We start from the raw sequence: 8359 nt of genomic DNA, 5'->3' as shown, positions 1-8359 counted from the left end.
AGGTTCCCAGGCCAGGGGTCCAATTGGAGCTGTAGCTACGGCCAATGCCACAGCCACAGCAATGCCAGATCTGAGACAAGTCTGTGACCTACAACACAGCTCCCTGCAATGCTGGATCCTTAACCCACTGAGCAAGGTCAGAGATCGAACCCTCAACCTCATGGTTTCTAGTTGGATTCCTTAACCTCTGAGCCATGACAGAAACTCCTGCTCCATTCCTCTTAACTCTCAGCTGATTCTTCCTGGTGAATCAGGGAAGAGCACCAGCCCATTGGCGGTGGGGGGGGTGGAATTGGTAAAAGGATAATATATTTGACCATAGGCAGCCTCTGTGCTATGAGATCATCCCTAGGTTCACAGTTCTGAACAAGTCACAGGGGGAAGGGCCTCATTTTCCCTATTCACATGGTGGGACACATCTGTTCTGGGACAACACAAAGAGGGTCCAGCCAATGAGGAACAGAGCTGGAGTCTGTGGGTCAGATGACACATGGAGCAATGGGGGACAGGATGCTGAACTGGGTGAGGCTCTTATGTCCCCAGCCCACAGGCCACACATGCTCACCCAGCTGGTGTCCCTGATCTCAGTGGGTTGGATGGGAAACCTCCAGGATCCAGGCCAAAGAAGAGGCTTGGAGGGACCATTGGGACCTGGAGAGTTGCCTGAACTCAGACCTCCTCCTCTGCAATTGCCCCATGTTGCTCCTCGTCCTTCCATTCATGCCTCTCAACCTCTTCCTCTTCTGTCTCCCTAATGTCCGCCTCCCACCACCACTTTTCCACATTCCTCCAACATCCACACTCATCCACAGTGGTCTCAATGCTACATTCTGCCCATTCCCCAGGGCCCGTGTCTCCTTCATCCACCTCCGTAACAGTCCTCCATGTTCCTCCTCCCCATCCATGGCTCCTCCACCAGCCATTCATCCTTCTACCTCCTACATCCATCTCTCCACCTGATCCAGCTTCTTTGTAAGTCCACCTCTTCCTCCTCCTCCTGCATCCTCTCTCCTCACTACCCCTCCCCACCTTCCTTTTCTGGGCCAGGGGTCTGAGCTCAGACCTCAGGTTCCTCACAGGTATTCAGGTACCTCTGGAAGCATCCCACACCCCATGGAGCCCTGAGCGGGCTGCATCCTCAGTGGTTGGTGCTGTAGATCCTTGTCACATTGGCTACAGACCAGAGTGGTCCAGGCTCCCACCAGAGGCCCCTGTCCCCTAGTGTCAGTATGTGGTGAGGGAGCAAGTCACACTTACCTTTGTGTCCTCTCGCTGCTGGTTCTGTGCCTCTTTGGTGGAAATGCACCCAGGGACGGGGTGGGAGAGGTGGAGAAATGGACGAGTGTCAGAGCAGGTCAGAGACCACAGGGCCTCCAACTGCCTGGGGACAAGATAAAAGTGAGTGCCAGGCAGAAGACAGAACTGTTGGTCACTGTTATTCCAACAACAATAGGGCTGAAGGCAGAGGTCACAGTTCATGCTGAGCCTGTATCTAGAGACTCATTATCTCCAGGGGCAGGGCTGTAACCCAGCAGGACAAGATGGCAGGGGAAGATGACAGGGGAAGCTCTAACCTGTCAGGTGATGGACCCAGGCACATGGAAACTCAGGAAGGCTTGGTCCCCCAACCCTCACCTTCCTCACTCTTTCTCTCTCCATCCCTCTTAGGAATTCAGGGAAGATAATGATGTGGACTCTAAGCTCCTGGCTTTGACATGACTCAGGCCAGCGATGGACCACCCAGGTAAAAGCAGCTCCCAGATTTCTCTGGGTCTGAGCATCAAACCAGTGGCTCACATGGGTACACTTTTAAGTGACACCACGTGGATCCCAGTAGATGAGGCTGTTGGCTGGCCTGGACCTGAAAGTGTACTTCAGCCCCTTCTCCATCTCACCTTCATTCTCTTCCATCCACCTCCCACTCCTCCATCTCCTCGTGCATGGTCCTCCCACTCTCCCTCCTCCATCTACATTTCCTCCATCATCCCCCTCCCCATCCATCAAAATTTTATTTTCTTCCTCACAGTCCTGTCTTTAATGCTCCTCATCACTCACCTGCTTTCTCCATCCTCCTGCATCCACCTTTTCTCCTACATCCATCTCTCCTCTGACTTGACCTTCCTTCCTCCCCATCCTCCTTCTCCTCCTGTGCCTGCATCCTCTCCCCTCCTCCTCCTCCGACAGCCGCTCCCCTCCCTCCTATTCCCCCTCTTCCACTTCTGGTCCAGGATTCTGAGCTCTGACCTCAGGCTCCTGACAGGGACTGAGGCACCTCTGTCAGCAGCCCACATTTCACAGAGACCTAAGGGGGCTACACACATGGTGGTTGGTGCTGGATATCCTTGTCACCTCAACCTCAGACCAGAGTGGTCCAGGCACCCACCACGGTCTTCTTTACTTGAAGTGTCAGTAGGGGCTGAGGGTACAGCTCTTGCTCACCTTTCTGACTCTCGCTGTTAGATGTGGGCCTCTCCTCTCAAGATGGTAACGAGGTAACCAGGCGGGTGTGGGGATCAGGTGGGTCAGAGCAGGGCAGGCAGGTGAGTGAGCGTCAGAGCAGGTCAGTGACCACGAGGGCCTCCAACTGTCTGGGGACACGAAGCAGAATGGGTTCAGAGCAGCAGATACAACTCTGGGGTCTCTGCCATTCCAACCAATATGGTGCCCATCCCACTGGCCAGGAGCATCACTGACTCCTTGACCTGAAAAGTGACTTTCTTTTCTGGGAGGGTCCTCTGTCCACACAGGGGAGCATCAGCAGGGGGAGATGGAGACTGGCTGTGCTGGAAACTTGCAACCAGCTGGTCCACCAACCCTTCTTGCACTCCTCCTCTCCCCTGCCTGATTGCAGTGCCAGGAGGATTCTGATGTGGACCCTAAGCCCTTGCCATTGGACTTGAATTTCATACCACCTTGTCCTCACCCAGCTTCCTGAGGTCCCTGGGACTTAGCATCAACCCAGGGTCTCAGTAGGGTACAAGCATTGCAGGGACCCCATCCAGATCCCAATAGAGCTGGTTCTGGGCTGGCGTGGACCCCCTGCTCCCCGCTCCATCCATCCATCCATCTAGGACAAAGGTCAGATGTCCGGGTCAGTATTAAGCACATAACCAAGGAGGTTATCCTCTCCAGGGACAGGGCTGTAACATGGCAGGAGAAGTTGACAGGAGCAGGTGTCACCTGGCAGGTGAGGGACCTGGGCAAATAGGCCTTCACTAACATTTGGACCCCAACTCTGACCTTCATTCATTCCTCCTCTCCCCTCCCACTTAGGGTTTCCAAGAAAGTACTCAAGTGGACTCTAAGCCCTTGCAGTTTGACTTGACTCAGGCTGGAAATTTGCCACCCAGGCCGCACCACACTGCCGGATTTCACCAGGTCCAAGCATCAAACCAGGAGCTCACTCAGGTACACCCTTTAAGAGACCCCACACAGCTCCTACCTGCTCTGGGATGGCCTGGACCCCCTTCTTCCCCTCCCCCCTCTTCCATCTGTCCTTCAACCTCTTCCATCTATCTCCTCCTGCTCAGTCCTTTCCTCCCCCTCCTCTATCTATTCCTCTTCCTCCTCCTGCTCTTCATGCTCTTCCTGATCCATCTTCCTTGCATCCTCCTCCTCACCTCCATTCATGTTTTCTCCTCTTCTCACTCTTGTCCCTATTTCTTATCCTCATTCACCTCCTCCCGCCATCCTGCTGCATCCACCTTTTCTCCTGAATCCATCTTTCCTCTTGCTAGACCTTCCTTCCTTTCTTCCCATCCTCCTCCTCCTCCTGCATCCTCTCCCCTCCTGCACCTCCTTCAGCCTCACATGTCCATCCTTCTCCCTCTCTTCCTTTTCTGGACAAGAGTCTGACCTCTAACCTTGGGCTCCTCCAGGTCATCGGGCACCTCTGGCAGCAGCCCGTAGTTCATGGAACCCAGAAGGGGCTTCATGCTCAGGGATTGGTGCTAGAGGTCCTTGTCACCTTGACCTCAGACCCATGTGCTCCAGGCACCCACCACAGTCCTCTTCCCTTGAGATATTGGTAGAGGGTGAGGGTGCAGCTCAAGCCCACCTTTCTGACACTCCCTGTTGGATGTGGGCCTCTCCTCTCAAGATGGTAAGAAGGTAAGCAGGTGGGTGTGGAGATCAGGTGGGTTCGATCAGGGCCAGAAGATGAGCAAGCTTCAGAGCAGGTCAGTGACCGCAAGAACCTCCACCTGCCTGGGGACATGATGCAGAGTGGGTTCCAGGCAGCTGCAAGTTCATTCTAATTCCACACAATATTGGGCTAAGGTCAGAAGTAAGGGTCAGTACTGAGCCCAAAATGAAGGAGGTCATCCTTTTCAGGGACAGGGCTGTAACCCAGCAGGGGAGGATGACCACAGACAGATGTAGCCTGACAGGTGATAGACTCGGGCACATGAAAACTCAGGAACACCCGGTCCCTAACCCTGACCTTCCTTCACTCCTCCATCTTAGAGGTTTCTGGGAAGATAGTGATGTGGACCCTCAGTTTTTGCCTTTGGATTTGAATCAGGACAGAGATTTCCCACCCAGACCTCACCCAGCTGCCTGAGGTTCCCTGGGTCACAGCATCAAACAAGGTGCTCCCTCAGGTACAACTTTTAAGAAACATCATTTGGAACTCGATACAGCAGACCCTGGGCTGGTCTGAACACCCTGCTTCTCTTTCACTCCCCTCTCCATCTCACCTGCATTCCCTTCTATCCACCTCCATCTCCCCACCTTTCCTCCGCTTCCTTCCTCCTGCTATTCCCCTCCCCCCAACCATCTGTCTTTTACTACCTCACCCTCCTGTATTTTATACTCCTCTTCAATCACCTCATCCTTCCTCCTTTCTCCATCCAATTCTGGTCCAGCTAGACCTTCCTTCCTCCCCATCCTTCCCCTCTTCCTCCTCCAGCACCTGGATTCTCTCCCCTCCTTCCTCCTCCCCCTCTTCCCTTCTGGGCCAGGAGTCTGAGCTGTCACCTCAGGCTCCTCAAAGGGACTTGGGCATTCTGGCCCTGAGGGGTGCTGCATGCTCAGTGGTTGGTGCCGGCAGTCCTTGTCACCTCAGCCCCAGACCTGAGTGGTGCAGGCACCCACCAGTGGCCTCTGTCCTTGAGGTGTTGGTAGTGGGTGAGGGAGAAGTTCAAGCTCACCTTTCTGACTCTCACTGTTGGACTTGGGCCTCTCCTTTCAAAATGGTGAAAAGGTAACCAGGCGGGTGTGAGGATCAGGTGGGTCAGAGCAGGGTGGGCAGGCGAGTGAGTGTCAGAGCAGATCAGCAACTCTGAGGGACTCCAGTAGCCTGGTGACATGAAGCAGAGTGGGTATAAGGCAGGGTGCAGAACTCTGGGACCCCTGCCTTTCCACCCACAGTGGAAATGGGCCATCCCCTTGGCCAAGAGCAGCATTGAACTCTTGACCTATAAAATGACTTTCCTTTGGTATGAGATCCTCTCTCCACACAGGGGAGTGGGACCAGGAGCAGGTGGAGCCTGGCTGAACTGGTCATAGGCACCTGGACTCTCATGACCAGCTGGTCCTCCAACCCTGACCTTCTTTAACTCCTCCTCTCCCGCTGCTTGTCAGAAGTGCCAAGTGGATATGGATGTGGACACTAAGCCCTTGCAGTTGGACTGGCATCAGGCCAATGATTTCCCACCTCATCCTCACCCAGCTCCCTGAGGTTCCTGAGGTCCAACCATCAAACCAGGGGCTCATTCAGGCATGGCTTTTGCAGGGACCCTTCCTGGAACCCATAGAGCTGGCTCTGGGCTGGCCTGGACCCCCTGCTGCGCCTCCATCCATCCATCTCCTCCTGCTACACTTTTCCTCCTGCTCCTTTGTTCCTTCCTGCCCTTCCCCTCCCTCTTTCCTCCACTTCGTCTCCTCCTGAAACCTCTCTGTCTAATCTTCTTCCCACCGTGCCCCCCACCTGGAGTCAGTTTTCTGAACTCTGACCTTGGGCCCCTCCCATGGAATCAGGCACTGTGGGCAGCAGCCTTCACCCCTTGGAGACACAAGGGACTGCACGCAGCTGGCTCATGGTCAGGGCTGGGTTTGGCATCATCTTGGCCGAGACCAGGGAGGACTGAGTCACCGACCCGCTTGCCCCTGTCCCCAAGAGTCAGTATGCAGTGCAGGTTTTTCTTACCTTTCTGGCCTCTTGCTGTTAGAGCTGGTCTCTGCTGTATAAATGGACCCAAGTTCAGGTCGGTGGGTCAGAACAGGGAGGGCAGGCGAGTGTCAGAGCAGGTCAGAGACCACAAGGGCCTCCAACTGCCTGGGGACACAAAGCAGAGAGGGTGCTATGCAGAGGGTTGAACTTGGAGGTTGCTGCCAATCCACCCAAAATAGGACCAAGGTCAGAGGTCAGTGTTAGCACTGAATCCATAACCAAGGAGGTCATCTCCTCCAGGGACAGGACAGTCAGCTGGCAGTGGAAGGTGACTGTGCCAGCTGTAGTGGCAGGCAATGAACCCAGGCACAGGGCCCCTCAGAAACACTTGGTCCCCGACCATGACCTTTCTTCACTCCTCCTCTCCCCCTCCCTATTAGGGGTTCCAGGACAGTAGTGATGTGGACACTAATCCCTTGCCAATGGACTTAAATCAGGCCAGAGACTTTCCACCCAGGCCTCACACAGCTCCCTGAGGTACCCAGGGTCCAAGCATCAAACCTGGGGCTCACTACACCACTGAAGCAACCCCATCTGGATTGCAGTACCACCTGCTCTGGGCTGGCCTGGGTCCCCTATTTCTCCTCTTCCCCCTCCTCCACCTCTCCTTCTTCCTCTTCTATCCATCACTTCCATCCACCCATCTTCTCCTGCTTAGTTCTCCCCCTCCTTCATCTACTCCTCTTCCATCTACCTGCTCTAATTCCTTCATCCTTACTCTTCTTGCTCTCACTCCTGTCTTTTTAACTCCTCCTAATTCACCTCCTGTATCCACCCTTCCTCCTACTTTCATCTCTCCTTGGCTAGACCTCTCTTCCTCCACATCCTCCTCTTCCTCTTCCTGCATCATCTCTCCTCCTTCCTTCTCCCTCTCTTCCTTTACTGGGCCTGGGTTCTGAGCTCTCACCTCAGGCTCTTCACAGGGACTCAGGCATCTCTGGCAGCAGCCCACACCCCACAGAGCCCTGAGTGGGCTACATGCTCAGGGGCTTGGTGCTGGAGGTCCCTGTCACCTCAGGCCCAGACCTGAGTGGTCCACACACCAACCAGTCGCCTCTCCTTCCTTGAAGTGTTGGTAGGGTCAAGGGTGCAGCTTATGCTCACCTTTCTGACTCTCGCGGTTGGATGTGGGCCTCTCCTCTCAAAATGATAACAAGTCAACCAGGAAGGTGTGGGAATCAGGTGGGTCAGAGCAGGGCGGGCAGGCGAGCAAGCGTCAGAGCAGGTCAGCAACCACAAGGGCCTCCAACTGCCTGGGCACAGGAAGCAGAGTGGGTGCCAGGCAACAGACAGAACTCTGGGGTCACTGCCATTCCACCCACAGTGGAGCCCACCCATTGGCCAGGAGCAGCCCTGAACCGTTGGCCTGAAATTTGACTTTCCTTAGGGGGAGGGTCATCTCTCCATGCAGGCAAGGTGACTGGGATGGGATGGACCTGGGTACCTGGACTCTCACAACCAGCTGTCCCTGAACCCTAATCTTCCTTCACTCCTCCTCTACCACTGCTTGTTAGCAGTGTCAGGAGGATACTGATGTGAAGAGTAAGCTCTTGTGGTTAGTCTTGAATCAGGCCAGTGATTTCCCCTCAGGCCTCAATCAGTACCTTGAGGTTCCCCACGTCTGAGCATCAAACCAAGGGATCACTCAAGTAAAATATCTACATGACTCTCAAGGAACTGGCTTGGGCTGGTCTTGGCCTCCTGTCCTCCTGCTCCCCCTTTCTGTGCTGGTCCTCCTCCTGCTCATCCTTCTTGCCCTGTTCCTTCACTGTTCATCTTTCCTCCTTCTCCCCTGCATCACCTCCTCCTGCCCCCATCCCCCCACTTCCATTTCTCTTCATCCTCATTTTCCTTTCACCTACCCCCCTTCCCCACTCCAGAAATCTTAGCTCAACCTTGGCCACCTTCATGAGCCTGGGCACTGTGGCTGCAGCTGGCACCCCTTGGCTCCCTGAGGGGCTGCATCCCTCTGGCTCACCTTCTGTGCTCCAGTGTTGGTGTCAGCTCAGCCACAGCTCATGGGGAAGGGGGTCACCTGCCAAGTGGCCTCTGTGCCCAAGGTGCCCATTAGGGATGAGGGTGCCTCTCTTGCTCACCTTTCTGAGCTCTCGCTGTTGGAGGTGCGCCTCTCCTCTAGAAACAGTGACAAGGTGGATGAGGGGGATGGTGGGTCAGAACAGGACAGAC

At 54.9% G+C, this 8359-nt stretch overlaps 2 long non-coding RNA genes across 4 annotated transcripts in view; one reads left to right on the top strand and one right to left on the bottom strand.

Annotated features, from left to right (window-relative positions):
• Positions 1–1223: 1223 nt before the first annotated feature.
• The window catches only part of LOC102165133, a 7772-nt gene continuing 636 nt past the window's right edge, over positions 1224–8359 (bottom strand). The window contains exons 1-5 of one of the 2 annotated variants that reach the window (XR_002341144.1): positions 8151–8359; positions 6149–7425; positions 4058–5299; positions 2440–2588; positions 1226–1381 (exon numbers count right to left, since the gene is read on the bottom strand). The exon at positions 8151–8359 is cut by the window's right edge and continues 636 nt beyond it. This is a non-coding gene — a long non-coding RNA (uncharacterized LOC102165133). The other variant, XR_002341143.1, reaches the window with a different exon arrangement.
• LOC110258406 overlaps positions 1552–8359 on the top strand; it is a 12303-nt gene continuing 5495 nt past the window's right edge. For both annotated transcript variants that reach the window (XR_002341145.1, XR_002341146.1), the window contains exons 1-2: positions 1552–1744; positions 3274–3408. This is a non-coding gene — a long non-coding RNA (uncharacterized LOC110258406). The remainder of the gene's footprint in view (positions 1745–3273; positions 3409–8359) is intronic.

The sequence above is a fragment of the Sus scrofa genome, unplaced genomic scaffold, assembly GCF_000003025.6.
Source record: "Sus scrofa isolate TJ Tabasco breed Duroc unplaced genomic scaffold, Sscrofa11.1 Contig2015, whole genome shotgun sequence".
NCBI lineage: Eukaryota > Metazoa > Chordata > Mammalia > Artiodactyla > Suidae > Sus > Sus scrofa.
The sequence above is the reverse complement of the archived record's forward strand: the minus strand, read 5'-3'. Positions and strand labels throughout refer to the sequence as shown.